This window comes from Ovis aries, chromosome 2 (assembly GCF_016772045.2).
Source record: "Ovis aries strain OAR_USU_Benz2616 breed Rambouillet chromosome 2, ARS-UI_Ramb_v3.0, whole genome shotgun sequence".
Lineage (NCBI taxonomy): Eukaryota > Metazoa > Chordata > Mammalia > Artiodactyla > Bovidae > Ovis > Ovis aries.
Genome location: NC_056055.1, coordinates 186,080,357 through 186,096,309, shown reverse-complemented (window position 1 = coordinate 186,096,309; position 15,953 = coordinate 186,080,357). Strand labels below are relative to the sequence as shown.

The 15,953-nt window shown below is 50.7% G+C and overlaps 1 protein-coding gene across 1 annotated transcript in view; it reads right to left on the bottom strand.

Moving 5' to 3' along the window:
* Positions 1 to 15,953, bottom strand: part of GLI2 (GLI family zinc finger 2) — a 261,272-nt gene that overhangs the window by 221,901 nt on the left and 23,418 nt on the right. The gene's annotated exons all lie outside the window — the stretch shown is intronic.

Genomic DNA, 15,953 nt, shown 5'->3' with positions numbered 1-15,953 from the left:
GCCAGTGGGAAGCCGGTGATCAGCAGCACAGAGGATGTGAGTGTCTGAGGAGAGAGGGGGCTGGGAAGATGGAAGCTGAGGGTCTGCACATCTCACGAGGGGCCACAAAGCGGCACAACTCCAAGGAGCACCAAACAATATGGTCTGCATGAACTTGAGCGCAACCAGGATACAGAATGGGCTTCCCCAATGGTTCAACGGGTAGAGTCCACTTGCCATGCAGGAGACCCAGGAGATGAGGGTTTGATTCCTGGGCTGGGAAGATCTCCTGGAGGAGAGCATGGCAACCCACTTCAGTATTCTTGCCTGGAGACTCTCATGCACAGAGAAGCCCGCTGGGTGGGGTCGCAAAGAGTCGGACACGACTAAGCACTACGCACACAGGATACAGAGTGAGAGCTGCTGAGGTCCACTAGGGGCCTCAGCCTGGGAGCGGAGCCTGCTTGAGCTGGAAAGGCCTCTGCCTGCAGACAACTCCAGGCTGGGAGTGCGCAGCAAAGCCTCTCAGTCCATGGAAGGAAGGACTCCTGCAGAGCCGAGGGCTTATCAGCCCATGCGACTCACAGACCCCAGCAACACGAGCCCCACCCCCACCACGGGCCTCGAGTCAAACATCAAAGGCCAAGCTCTCAGGGTATCCAGCCAAGTCCTGAGCACCCCATCCTGCCAGGTTTCCAACACCCACCACCACCCAGCACCCTGGCCAAGCTGGCTTCATTCAGTCCTGCTCCAGGCAACTCCCTCCCTCTGTGGGGCCAAGGAGGAGGGCAGGAGGCACAGGCAGGCACCCATCACCAGTCAAGCAGGACCTGTCCTGCCATGCAGACGTCTAGAGGACGTGCACTTCTCTGTGTACGCACGCACACACACGCGCACACTTTGTGCACTCAAACTTCTATAAACTCAAAATCCACACACAATCAGAAATGCACTCACACGCAGTGGATGAACTTAAAACACACAATAACAGACGCACTCGTGCATTCATACATACACAAGTCACGTACAACAGGCATATGAAACAGACATGTCCTCACACAGCAGCACATGGGCACTGCTTGGTATACACACACAGGAGAAACCCAAGGGACAAGCCCTTGAGCCTGCCTCCTGGAACACAGGGAAATCACTGCTAGAAGTACACTCCACAGTTCAGGCCAGGCAGGTTCATTTGTCTCAGCGGCAGGGGGGGTCAGGTGACGAGGTCCCCCCAGCAGTTAGGAGGCCAGGCCAGCCAAAGACAAAGTCCCAGAGAGGGGGGCTAAATGCTCAGGGTCCTGAGGTTCTGGGGATGCCCCAGGTCCCAGGGAGCCCCAGAAACTTTCACTCTGCAGCAGGGAGAGCCCACTGGACCCAGGCAGTGCTGGCTGCTCAGCATCAGCCAAGGGCTCATGATGAGCAGGGGGTGCGCTGGCTTTTGCACACCTTACTTAAGATGCCACAGGGCTGAGCACATGTGTAAAGGCCCAGGAGCCTCTCCTGACTTCCCTTCATTGCTCCATTGACAAATCCATCCATCCATCCATCCATCCATCCATCCGATCAACACTGGCAGTGGGTGCCAGTGCCGCACACCAAGCTGAGTGCAAAGTGGGTTCCAATGTCAGAGTGGATCCCGGAGCGGGGAAGTGTCACTTCTGGTCCCAGTGTCTGCTGTTGGACCATTTCCCAATGAGGAGTTTTGTTACCTCTCCTCATCCTCAAGAGGCCATAGGAATGTTAGCCCTACCAGCCTTGAAGCAGCCCTCCAATTCCCCAACTGAATGAATGAATAGAGAAAAATATGGGACAGCCCCTCAGCCCACAGGTACTATTGGTCTGTCAAAGGTTCCTGGCCCACTTTCCCAGGGAGCCCGCCTGCCCCCAGCTGTAGCAGTAAGAGGGACTGCAGCCTGCTTGGCACAGGCGTGTGGGGGACCTCTGAGGACAGGCAGAGCAAGGCCTGAAGTCCTGGGGCTGAGGGGGACTTGTGGGGTCCCGTCCAGCTGCAGGCAGCAGGCAGAGGAGGGGCAGACAGTGCCTCCGGGTCCAGGCATGCTGGGAACTACCCTGGCAGGGATGAGGCAGGAGCCCTTCCCGATCAGAACTGCCACTCACAGAATGTTCTCTAGGTCCAGACGTCACCTGAGTGCCTACCGCCGTGTCATCTCCAGAACACCCCTGCAAGGCAAGAACAAGGCCCTCTGTCCCACGTGTGAGGACAGGGAGGCACAGAGGGACACAGAGCACTCAGGTCACAGAACTAAGTGGCCAGGTTGGCCTGAAACCAAAGACAGCACAGAGAAGGCGCCTGCACGGCTCAAGTCACCATCTGCTCACAGCAGCGGCAAAGCAGCGGGTTTCATGGCCTCTGCTCTCCAGTAGCCTGAACACACTTCTCAGGTGCAGACAGGACCACCGAAAGCACCCCACCCTCCCACAGGGAGAAGGCTCCACAGCTAGGCTCAGTGGGCCTCGAAAGGAAGCCCAGCTCCACCGGCCACTTCACTTCTCAGAACCTCAGTGTCTCCCTATGTAAAATGGGGATACATTAACCCATTGCGCAGGAGCACCAAGCCCAGAGCCTGGTGCAGAGCGAATGCGCAAGAAACGCATGGGTGTTGGGGAGACACGACTACTCCATCACCGGAGATGCTGCAGCTTTTAATTAAAAAAGACACACCAATACATGGTGGAGTACGAAGTAAAAGCATTTAGAGAAGAGCTTGGGTGGGTCTGGATTCCAGAAAGGTCAGGAGGAGATGGGCATGGACTGAGCCCAGAGGCGATGGAGGCAGCCGGGGTGCCAGCATCAAAGGGAGCATCGCAGGCACCGGGCACAGAGGCCCTGGATGTGCCCAACAGAGCCTAGCGCTTCCAAGGATGTCAGCTCCCTCACCTCACAGCGCCCACGGGGTGTAGTCCTGGACAACCTCCTTTTTCAGATGGAGAATAAGAATAAGAGCCAGAGAACAGAAAAGAACTTGAGGATCAGGCGGCTTGCTGGATGGAGCCAGGACTGAGGCTGGGGCTCCTGGAGAGAAGGTCAGGGGGGCAGGGCAGGGGACCATGGGGGAGGTGGGGAGAAGCCCCTGGTGCCCGTGCCCCCACGCCAATTTGCTGAGGGTATTAAAAAGTTTCTTTTCAATTACTCCTTTCTTGGAAATTACTAATAGCGCTCTGATGAAGATGCGGCTTAATTTCCCAGTTGGTTTGGAAATGAGGAGACCCATAATTGTATGACCCTCTCGGCAGTGGCAGACAGAGATGAGAGGGGGGTTGCCCCTTAGGGGCCGATCGTGGATAAAAACATCCCCACTGAACGTGATGGACCCCCGGTGCCAGACAAGGCTGGGGTATAAGCTGCCTCCCCTGCATCCCAGCACCCTGCTCCATGCACTCAAGGTCCTGGCCTCCCTCACACTCTGCTCTCATTTGGAAAAGCTCTCAGCCCACTGGGCCATGACCACCTGCTCAGGGACCCAGGTCTCCGCCTTTCCGAGGAAGTCAGCTCCCAACCAAGGAAGCAGCTCACATAGAGTCCCAGGCCCACTGCCTGGAGCGGGGCAAGCCCAAGGCACACTGCAGATGGGAGGAAACGATGACCAGCCCTTAGTTAGAGCGGCTGTGTGTTTATCAGGTCTTTTGGTCATCTCCATATCTCAGCCTTGCCAAAACCCCATGAGTACACCCACTGGATAGGGGAAAGAGGCAGCTGCCTGAATTCCTATGGGTGTGGCCTTGGTCTGACTCTGAAGGCTGGCTTCCCTCCATCCCCACTCCCTTCTCGTGAACCTGCCTCTCATTCAGGAATCATACCCAGAGATAAGGCAGATCCGGGAACAAGCCACACAGGGCAAGTTCCCTTGATTGGAGCTTCTAGCATCAGCCCCAGGAATTTCACTGAAGTTTTTAAGAATCTTTCCCTATAATAACACAATCATGACAGCCACTGTTTTTTTTTTTCAGATGCTGACTCTGTTATGTCACAGTAACTGATTTGTGAAAATCACCCCGTGGGGGTGGAGGGGAGCACGATAACATCCCCATTTTACAGATGCAGAAACTGAGGCACAAAGGTCTTGAGGAACTGAGTCAGTATCCCACCAGGCCAGTCTGAGCACAGGGCCACTCCTCCATGCCCTGGCTACCTCCCAGGTTTTCTCAGACTGATGAAGAACACAGAACATGTGCTTTGGGGTAAGAACTTTCCCATTCCTGAGATGGGGTCCCTCCTGACCACTGTCTTTTCTTTTCTGCTGAGGGCAGCCTCTGTGGCCCCCTACCCCAGGGCTCCTCCCTGAATCCTCTCTAGAGGGGCTGGGGGACAGTCTTCCCCAGGTGAGGAGGTCCTCAGGGTCCCCACCGGGTGGGCACATGCTCAGAGGGGCCTGCTGGCCAACTTCACACTGGCCAGGGGCTGGAAGGGACGTGCTGCCCCAGCCGCAGTGCTTCCTGGTGAGGCCGATAGGTTCAGGCTGAGGCGCCGCAGCTGGACTGAAGGCTACGGGATCGAGAAGGGTTAGCCGGCTGCAGACACGCAGAAGAACAGCAGGAATAACTCATCCCAGCCGGGCCTCGCCAGCGTGAGCCTCTGAACCCTCCACATGGGGTGTAAGGAAACCCCTTCCACCACGCGAGAGGCACTGGGCGGGGACCCAGACGTCCCTGCGACCTCATCCACAGAGGGACTCTTGTTCGGAAAACAGGCACTATCACTGTGACAAATGCTGTCTGGATTCCAGGAGTCTTTTCCTGCTGCTTTCTCAATCCCCAATTCTCCCTCTACACCAACACCTCCTATCTCATGCCTTGTGTCTCCTCCGGCCGGGCTGGAACATGCCAGAAGGAGATCAGGCAGCGAACTTTGGAAACAAAGGAGACCACAGCCTCGGAGACACATGTCTCCGCCGCACTGTCTCATCGCCGCACTGACTCTCACACGGCCAGAACTTTGCTGCGCAACAGGACGCCTCTCGTCCTGCAGAATCTCCTATCTGTTCCCTGGACAAGCCCTGATGGCCCTAACGGAGAGCAGATGGCTCCAAGTGTCCACTGAAAACACAGGCAGGCACACCCCCTCCCAGCCCTGCTGCAGCTACTCAGGACGAACCCCCACCAACCCCGGGGTCCTCAATGTTCTAGCCTCACAGATTCCCTGCAAAAGGAAGACACAGACGTGAGTGGGTGCTGTAGGAATCAGCCTGGGCTGTCAGGGAAGGCTTCCTGGAGGAGGCAGCATTGACCCTGGGTACCAGAGCCCAAGGAGTCTTGGCAGTAGGAAACAGGGGTGTTGTAAGCACAGGGTAGTCACTGCGTTCTTATCACCCTGAAGGAACTCCACTTTTATCAGCAAAAGGAGTCCAGGCCCCTATCACAGGACTCAAAACCTGCAAATTCTGAAGCTTTCCAAAGCACAATATATACATATTCCCAAAACCTCAACTGGGCCACTGGGACTTTAAGCCTCGCTTAAAGGCAAAAAGGCAACAGTGGGCCATGCGGTGAAGGGGGCTCTGTCCCCAGAATATATGAAAACAGTCAACTTTTCTGCAGCATCCAGGACCTCACCTGGGAGACGCCTGGTGGTCCCACACCGGGATGTCTGGGGACAGCATGGGATTGTCAGAGATGAATCCTCCAACCCAAGGGCAGAAGGAGGGTTAAGGAAAGACCCCTGGCAGAGTGGACACCAGCCTTGGGCTTGTGGACAGCAGGGGCCTCAGGGCTAGAAGCAAGGCAGTGCTCACCACACTCTAGACAGAGGACCCTCAGCTCCTTCCGCTGGGCATTTGCAGCAAGAACCAATGAATCAAGGTGACAGCTTAGCACTGCCTCAAGAGACACAAAGGCAGACAGACAAGGGCTAACTCAGGAGCCTTTTATCAGAGAAACACCTAAAAACCCAGGGAAATGACAGCTCCACGGGTGATGAGGTTTAGAAACGCTAGGTCAGCATGAAGCAAGTTTCTTCAGTGGAGGACTTCACAGAGCTTTCAAAATAGCACCTCGTGCTTTTAAGACCCTGGAAAGCCCCTAACTAAGGCTTCCCTGGATTGGGAAGATCCCCTGGAGAAGGGAACGGCTACCCACTCCAGTACTCTCGCCTGGAGAATTCCAGGGACCGAGGAGCCTGGTGGGCTACAGTCCATAGGGGTACAAAGAGTCGGACTGAGCAACTTTCATTTTCACAAGAGGCTTCTCCCAAAGTTGGCCCTCTCTTCCTGCAGAGTCTGTGCACTAGGAGAGCTCGAAAATCCAGGAGCCTTCCTGGCCTCTCCCTCCCCTTCTCAGGGCACAGCAAGCTGGTCAGGGTCTCCCCAGGAGGGCTTGAACCCTCGTGCCGGCTGGGATCCACGCCTCACTCCTGCTCGGGATGGGGTGCAGGGATGGGGTGCAAACAGGTGAGGGTGAAATCATGAAAAAGCTCCCCTCAGAGTGTCAGTTCTTTAAAAAATTTTTGAACATTCACATTAACACGTGCAGTGTATGAGGGTTATTAGCCAATTCCTGGGACACACCTAACGGTCTGGGGATGGAGGTGAGAAGCTTGCTCTTGACAACTTGGGAGACACAGCCTGGGTCTCCTCCAGGTATCTCCCGAGCCAGTGACACCCACTCCCAGCAGGTCTTCAGGTAGCACCACGGAAGGTGGCCACCGCATCCCTTGGCCGAGGCCCTGCCCTTCCTGGCCGACACCAGAGCCTGGGAACCACAAGCTACATACCCTGGCCCCTCACCTGTACCTCCTCCCATGCCCTAGGGCCATCAATACATCCTCCTTGCAGCTCAGAGGATGGTGGACACATCCAGGTGACAATATAGGAGGCCCAGGAGACTTCCATCCAGCAGGAAAGGTCTGGGGGACTCTTAGGGTCTGCATCATGTGGGGCTTTTCTTGGGACCCCGGAGGAAAGTTCTTAAAGCAAGATGTCCTCTCAGGACTCTGTGCTTGTCTCCATGGACAGAGAAGTATGGCTTTGGAAAGCCCTGCCATCTGACCAGCCAGGGAGAACATAAAAGGCCCTCTCATTGAAAAAACCCTCTAAGAATAGAACCTGCCCCCAAAATCTGTGAAAATGGTCTTGGGTTTTGACCCCTACTTGTCTCTCGCAGCCTGGGCCCACAGACATGTGACGCGCACACCAGATCCAGCTCCTGCTCCATGAGCAAAGGCAGGCCCCAAGTCTGTCAGAATCTCTTCCAGGGGACAAGATAGCACTTGCCGGCCCAGCCAACACAGTAGGGATCTTCATCATTCTGTCCTGAGGCTGTTATTAGAAGGCAGTCTCCTGGCTCTGTGCCAGCACCTCCCGGCTCTTTCCTGGAGGGCTCCCCCACCTGCCCTGCCCAGTGCCAGACAGCAACTAGACCCCTGAGTGTCCACTGGATGCCAAGCCCTGCTGCACCAAGCTCCCCAGCTCCCCGCCCCCAACAAGCCACCCTCGACCTCCTACCTTCCTTCCAGCCTCCCTCCTTCCCTCCCTCCCATTTCATTGAGTTGTAATTGACCAATAACATTATACTAGCTTGAAGTATACAACATAATGGACCGCCCCGGGGAAGGGGGAGGGGCGCTCAGCAGAAGATTCAGGTTCAATCCCTGGGTGGAGAAGATCCCACGGAGAAGGGCATGACAACCCACTCCAGTATTCTTGCCTGGAGAATCCCCATGGACAGAGGAGCTGATGGGCTACAGCCCACAGTGTCACAAAGAGTTGGATACGACTGAAGCAACTGAGCAGGCACACACACAACATAATGATTTCATATGTATGTATACTGTGAAGTGATCAACACGGGAAGTCTAGGGTGCAAACATCAAACTCATGTAGTTACGCATTTTTTTCCTCATGATGAGAACTTTTAAGATTTATTCTCTTAGCAACTTTCAGATATAGAATGCATTGCTTATTAACCACAGTTATCATCTAAGCAGTACATCCTCAGGACGCAATGTTTGTTCTATTTATTTATTATTTAAATTTTATTTAGTTTTTTTAAGTAAAACGGACTACGTCACTATGTTAGCTTCAGGTATACAACAGCGATTTGACGTTTCTATACATTACAGAATGATCACCTGTCCCTTCCTGCCTCCCTCCCTTCCCTCCTTCAGCAGACATTGATGAGAGCCAATGCTCTCTCACCAGATGAAAGAGACAGAGATCTGATACCCAGTTAGCCAATCAAAAGTGTGACAACAGTCAGATAGGAGTCTGTCCTGGGAGACGGGGGAGGCGTGGCCAGCTAGGCCAGTGGTGGGATACAACTATAGAACCCAAGGCCAGCTGGGGAGCCAGGAGGCTTGGGATCAGTGCTGAGTTTAGATCAGCCACAGGCCCTTGACAGCTCACTCACGGCACAGGGCAGGGGGGGTTGTCCATCTCACAGGAAGCCCTCCCACTCGCTTTGCCGTCATTCCAGCGCATCCCCTGCCCCTTGACATCCTGAGGATCCTCACCCACCCCAGCCCAAACCCCACCACCAGGGGCTGTGGGAAGGCAAGAACCAAGGCTGCCTCCTGGGTCCTTTACTCCACTCACAGCTGCAGCTCAGACATCCTCCCACAACCAGGTCAGTCCACACAGGCTTTCCCATCGTGCCCTCAAGTTGGCTACACAAGACCAGCTTCCTCCTTGGCGACCTGCCTTTCTCCCATCACCCAACTCCTTTATTTTGAAAAGCAGTGAAGCTACCAAGATCCAGACCAGCAAAGGATGGGGAGAAATGTCTGGCAACAGTATTGGCTGTAGCAAAGCCAAGGTGCAGCCCAGTCTAGACCGTCTCCCCGCCCCATGCCACCGCCCCTCTATCCTCCCAGCGCTGGACCAGATCATCAGGATTGCACAACAGGGCATTCGGGGTCAGACCTTCCCGGGACAGGGTTTAGAGGAGAAAAGTGCGCCTAATGAAGAGGAACTAAGGGGCAGGATTCCAGAAGGACCTGGAAATACTGCGGCTGTTTTCTTTTGTTTTTGCAAAGAGGCAAACACAGAACTTCAGGGCATGAGAACAGAGTAGAAAGAGACAGGGGTGAGGTCTGAGAAAGCGCAGAGAAGGAAAGATTGACGCAGCAGTGGTCCAAGAGCTGACGGAGACGTGCTCGGGGAGGACGGGCTGGCCTAGCCAGCGGGAAGGCAGGTGGGTGCTGTTAGGGGCTCACAGGGACAAGTAACCGAGGATCACAGGTGATGATTAAAATGTGGTCACCTGCCCAGAATAACCTGAAGACAGCCTCTCCTTCCCCCTGACATATACACAAGTGCCAATGAGGAAAATTTCCCTAAATCTCCCAACACAACCTCCAGAGGTCACCCCAGGCCCTAGGGAAGCCTCGATCCTTCTGATCCTTGGAAGGTCCAGACTTTCTGACATCACCAGAGGCACAGTGATGCCCTCTGGGAGGCCCCAGACTCTCCTCAGAGCCCACTCCAGGGCCACTCCCCAGCCAGGAATCCCAAGGAAAGATCAAATCCCAGGGCCCTGGGACGGTCACATCCCCTTCACCTGGCAGATGGAGCAAGTGAGGACCAGAGAGGCAAGGGCCTTGCCCAAAGGCGCACAGCCAGCAGGAATCACCCTGCCCTTCAGGGGCTGACCAGCCATGCCCAGGGAAGAAGGCCACCAGAGGACCTCTGAGACCACCAGTGGCATCCCCAAGGACTAAGGCCCCTCATTTGTCCAAGGTGCCACCGGGGTGGGTGTCTCAGAGGCAGGAACACCCACTTCTGTCTGTCCTCACTGGCCATGTGGCCTCACACAGCCAACAGGACTTCTAGAGCAAAGAAGAAACCTGCCATGGGGTGGGGGACAGGGAGAATCATTTGAGATCCAGCCCTGAAAGAGCTTGGCCCCCAGTCACTGTGCCCCTTTTTTCCCCTTCTTCTGTAGGAGAGGAAAAGTTAGAGGTGCCCAGCCCTAGGTCAGGCTGTGTGTCCCTTGACAAGCCACTGCCCAACCTCAGCTTCCCCTTCTCTACAACAAGAAGACCAGCACAGCAAGACCCAGGGGCCCGCGGGCCTTGTTGGCCTCTTCCCATGGAAGTCTGGCCCCACAGAGTGGCCACAGCTGGCCTGGTCCCGGCCTGCGGACAGTGGGCTCCCCAGGGCCTGCCCACGGCCCTCTCCTCAGGACAAGGAAGGCGGGGGTGGCTGACGGCCGGCTGCCTGATTTATAGCCTCCTCCAGCCGCCCTTCCCAAGGCGGCAGGCCGAGCAGATATTTTCCATGGCCACGGCCGAGTTCAGACGTTCAAGGGAGCCCTGGGTCTGCGCCTTGGGCCTGGCCCAGCCTCCTATCTCCTGATGGCGCAGGCGGCCAGGGGCCCGGGCCCAGGAACAAGCACTCCATCACGGGGCAGAGCGAGGCGGGGCCCAGAATGCCACAGCCAGGGCCAAGAGCCCCGGGTAGGGGAGGGCCAGGCCTCCCAGCCAGCGTGGTTCACACCAGGCCCTTCCCACTTCCGTTTCCCCCTTTCTCCCCGTGACAACATCTTGAACGAGAGCCTCTGCTGGCAAGCCCGAGCACCCTGGGGTTTTCTGCCCCGACGCGGCTCCCACGCTCCGCTGTGCACACAGCCCTTGGACAGGCTGCTGAGATTGTGTGTGGTGCTAGTGGCGAAACACAAACCTCCGGCCCACACAAATGTTCTTGGAGGCCTCGCTCCCTCCAGGCAGGATCAGCCTGGATAACTAGGGAGGTGTCCCTGTCCCTCTCGGCACCAGACCCTTCCTCAGTCACCCTCCAGCCAAACCAGACGCTCAAATCAGGCCATGAGCACATTCAGATAAGGATGATCCATACCATGGAATCTCTATACCATTTAAAACGGAGCCTCCAATCCAGCTTTCTGCTTCCAGTCAAGATGGAATAACAGGAACTAGATTCAGGTTCCCACCCGAAACCACAGACAAAATATTTGCCCCTAGTTTTCAAGACACTGAACTGCAAGCGACAAAGGGAAAGCGGTCCTGAGAGACAGAAATAAACAAGGTGGTGAGCACTCTAGAGTGCCCCAGGGTGAGGGCAGGGTGGGGACAGGGGGAGGGCAGACCTGGTGGATTTCCTGACCTGCAGAGATGGAGCTGAAGTCCAGGCAGACCAAGGCAGTGAGAGTCTGCAAGACAGAATGCCAAGAGGGAGAGCTGAACAGAGAGACAGCCTTAGAGACTGGCAGGGCACCGCAGGGATCGCTGCAGACTACAGCCAGCACATGCAGTTGTGCACCAGGGCCAGGCAAGCAGCTAAAAGGATGAGAGGGATGCTGCCCAGTACAAACAGGGCCGCTGCCTGTTCCCACAACCCAGACTGGAAAGAAAAGCATTGCGTAGAGAATTCAGAAGGATTTTGCCTCAACAGCAACAAATAACTAGCCCTGGGCTCTGATCTCATCTAACTAATCTTAAAAGCAAGGATAAACCTTTCAAATAAGTCAACCATGTCTCAAAGAAAGTTAAAAAATATTTACAAGATAACAAAAACGTTCAATACCCAACAAGATAAAATTTACAATATCTAGTATCCATCAAAAATTACCAGGCATGCAGAAAAAAAAAAAAAACCACAGGAAAATACATCCCATTATAAGAAAATAATCAATTAATCAAAACTGAATCAGAGTAGACACAGACATCAGAACTTGCAGATAAGAGCTTTCAAACAGTTAGTTAAGAGGAGACAGTAAAGATATAAAAAGACCCAATCAAACCTCTAGAGATGTAAAATACACTAAATAGGATTAGTGGCAGATTGTGAGTGCATGTTCGGTCACGTCTGACTCTTTGTGACCCCAGGGACTATAGCCCGCCATGCTCCTCTATGGGTTTCCCGGGGAGCTCAAACAGTAAGAATCTGCCTGCAATACCAGGAAACCTGGGTTCAATCCCTGGGTCGGGAAGATCCCCTGGAGAAGGAAATGGCAACCCGCTCCAGTATTCTTGCCTGGAGAATCCCATGGACAGAAGAGCCTGAGGGGTTATAGTCCATGGGGTCGCAAGAGAGTCAGACATGACTGGGAGACTAGCACTTTCATGCTCCTCTGTTCACAGAATTTTCCAGGCAAGAATACTGGAATGGGTTGCCATTTCCTACTCCAGGAGACCTTCCCAATCCAGGGATCAAACCCGTGTCTCTTGCAGGCTGATTCTTTATCACAGGCACCAGCTGGGAAGCATCAGTGGAAGATTAAACACTGAACTTAGATGACACAATGAATCTGAAGAAACAGCAATAGAAACTAGCCAATATGAAAAGCAGAAAATTACAAAAGAGAGCATGTGACAACTTCAAGATGCCTGCTGCTGCTGCTGCTAAGTCGCTTCAGTCGTGTCCGACTCTGTGCGACCCCAGAGACGGCAGCCCACCAGGCTCCCCCATCCCTGGGATTCTCCAGGCAAGAACACTAGAGTGGGCTGCTATCTCCTTCTCCAGTGCATGAAAGTGAAAAGTGAAAGGGAAGTAGCTCAGTCGTGTCTGACTCTTAGGACCCCATGGACAGCAGCCCACCAGGCTCCCCCGTCCATGGGATTTTCCAGGCAAGAGTACTGGAGTGGGGTGCCATTGCCTTCTCCAAGATGCCTAATACACATGTAATTGGAGTCCCTGAAGAAGAAATGGAGAAAAGAGAGTGGAAAGAAGAAATATTTGAAGAAATAATGGCTAAGAATGTTCCAAATGCAAAGAAAATCTGAAAAAAAAAAAAAAAAGGATCCAGAGTAAAGATTATCAGCTAAGATCTAGAAAGTCACTAATTCTACTCAATATTCTATAATGACCTATATGGAAAAAGACTTTTTTAAAAAGCAGATGTATTGATATGTAAAACTGATTCATTTGCTATACACTTGAAACTAACCCAACACTACAAATCAACTATACTCCAAGTAAAAAACAAAGGTTTTTAAAGTCACTGATAATGACAAAGGAGCAAGTTCATCAACAGCATATAACAATTCTAAACATGTATGCACCTAAAAACAGAGCTTCAAATACATAAAGTAAAAACTGAAATAACTGGTTTAAAGTCCAGCCAATATGATTCACCATATTATCCCATCCGAGATCAAGGACAAGAAAAGGATATTTGCTCTTATCACCTGTAGTCAACACTGTACTGGATGGTCTAGAGGCAGTAAAATAAGGCCAAATAACTAAATAAAAGGCTCCAAATAGTAAAGAAAGAAATAAAATTGTCTTTATTCTCAGATGATGTGATCATTTATGTTTAGAATCTGATAAAATCTGTAAAACAAGATACAAGCACATTATACACAAGTCATTTATATCTCTAAATACTAGCCAAATAAAATTTTAAAACACCACTTGTAACAACTTCAAATTACATAAAATATCTCAGGATAAATCTGAACAAGGCATACAATGCCTGTAAATTAAAAGCTATTTTTAAAAACTGCTGACAGAATTTAAAGAAGACCTAAACAAATGGAAGGACACACTTTGTTCCTGGGTTGGATTCCTCAGTATTGTTAAAATGTCCATTCTCTCCAAATTTATCTATATTCACTATACTCTCAATCAAAATCTGAAAAGCAGGGCTTTTTTGAGAAACTTAAATGAAAATGCAAAGCATCTAAAATAGCCAAAGCAACATTAAAATAAAAAAAGGAACAAAGTTGGAGGGCTAAACTACTGATTTTAAGACTTATCATAAAACTTAGTAACCAAGAAAATATGGTGTCAGTGCCAACACAGACAAATAGATCAAAGGAACAAAATAGAAAGTCCAGAAATAGGCCCACACATATTCAGGAAATAGATTTTTTTTTATAATGGTGCAAAGGTAACTTGGTGTAGAAAGAATAATCTTTCAACAAATGGTACGGGAGCAATTAAGACAGCCATTTGCAAATAAATATAAGCAGACCTCGGAGAAATCGCAGGTTTGGTTCCAGAACACCACGATAAAACAAATATCAGAATAAAGCAAGTCAATACAAATTTTCTGTTTTCTGAGTGCATATGAAAGCTGTTTACACTATCTTGTAGTCTATTAAGCGTGCAATTTCATTGTCTAAAAAAACAACATATGTACCTAATTAAAAAATACTTTATCGCTAAAAAGTGTAGCCTTGAGCAATTCATAATCTTGCAATAGTGACATCAAAGATCACTAATCAGGGCTTCCCTGGTGGCTCAATGGTAGAGAGTCCACCTGCCAATGTAGGAATCACAGATTCGATCCCTGGGTCGGGAAGATCCCACACACCATGGAGCAGCTAAGCCTGTGCACCGCAACTATTGAGCCTGCGCTTTAGAGCCCAGAAACTGCAGCTGCTGAGCCCACACGCTGCAACCGCTGAAGCCCCCTCGCCCTAGAGCCCATGTTCTGCCACAAAAGAAGCCACCACAGTGAGAAGCCTGTGTACTGCAATGGAAAGAAGCCCCCACTCACCACAACTAGGGAAAAGCCCGCACAGCAATGAAGACACAACACAGTCACAAATAAAAAAATGAATAAAATTATTGTTTTAAAGATCACTGAAGGCACATCACCATAACAAATATGACAAAGAAGTTTGAAATATTGAAAGAATTACCAAAACGGGACACAGAGACACAAAGTGAGCAAATGCTGTTAGAAGAATGGCACCCAAAGAATTGCTTCATGCAGGATCACCACTGACCTTCACTCTGTAAAAAAATACAGTATGTGTGAAGTGCAACAATGCAGAGTACAGTAAAATGAGATGTGCACGTATAGAAATCACTAACTTCAGTCCATACGTTGTACTGTATCCATATGAATTCAAGATGGACCACAGACCTAAAACTTTAACATCTCTTAAAAGAAAACATAGAGGACGTCCCTGGACCCAAGTGTCCATTAACGGATGAGTGGATAAACAAAATACAGTCTATCTGTCCAGTGGAATACTATTCAGCCTTAAAAAGGAATGAAGATCTTACACATGCTACAACATGGAAAGGGACAGTGAAAGTTGCTCAGTCGTGTCCAACTCTTTGAGAGCCCATATAGTCCATGGAATTCTCCAGGCCAGAATACTGGAGTGGGTAGCCCTTCCCTTCCCCAGGGGAATCTTTCCAACCCAGGGATTGAACCCAGGTCTCCTGCATTGCAGGCGGGTTCTTTACCAGCTGAGCCACAAGAGAAACTACAACATAAATGAACCTTTACAACATTATGCTAAGTGTAATAAGTCAGACCCAAAGGGCAAATAGTGTATGATTCTGCTTACATAAAACATCTAGAATGGGAGATTCATAGAGACAGAAAGTAGGATGGGGTAGGAGACACACTATTAGGTACAAAATAAGCTATAAGGATACATTGTACACATTGGGAATAGAGCCAATATTTTATAATAACTATAAATGGAACATAATCTTTAAAAATTGTGAATCACTGTATTGTATACCTGTAACTTTTATAATAGTGTATATCAACTACACTTCAGCTTAAAACAAGAAATAGAAAAGAACTTAACAGGGATTGGGGACAGAGAGAATGGAGAGCTACAGCTTACAGGTTATGGAATTTCTGCTTGGGGAGATGAAAGAGCTTTGAAAATTGACACTGGTGATGGCAGCACAGCACTATGAATGTAACTAATGCCACTGGATTGTACCCTTAAAATGGTTAAAGTAGAAAATTTTGTATTATATTTTTTTTCTACAATTAAAAAAAACAATAACATAGCATACAAAAAACCCATTGAATTGTACATTTGAAATGGGTGAATAGTATGGTTAAAAAAAAGGACTATCTAAATGTGAGCCAAAATAAAGTTTGTTATTTTATTATTATTTTTTTAGCCACACCACATAGCTTGCAAAATCTTAGTTCCCTGACAAGGGATAAACCCACACCCTCAGCAGTAAAAGCACAAAGTTTTAACCCACTGGCCAGCCAAAGAATTCCCAACAATTAGATATTTTTTAAAAGTTACTAAAAGTTCAAATAATGGACCATTCCAAGAGTTGGCAAGGATGTGG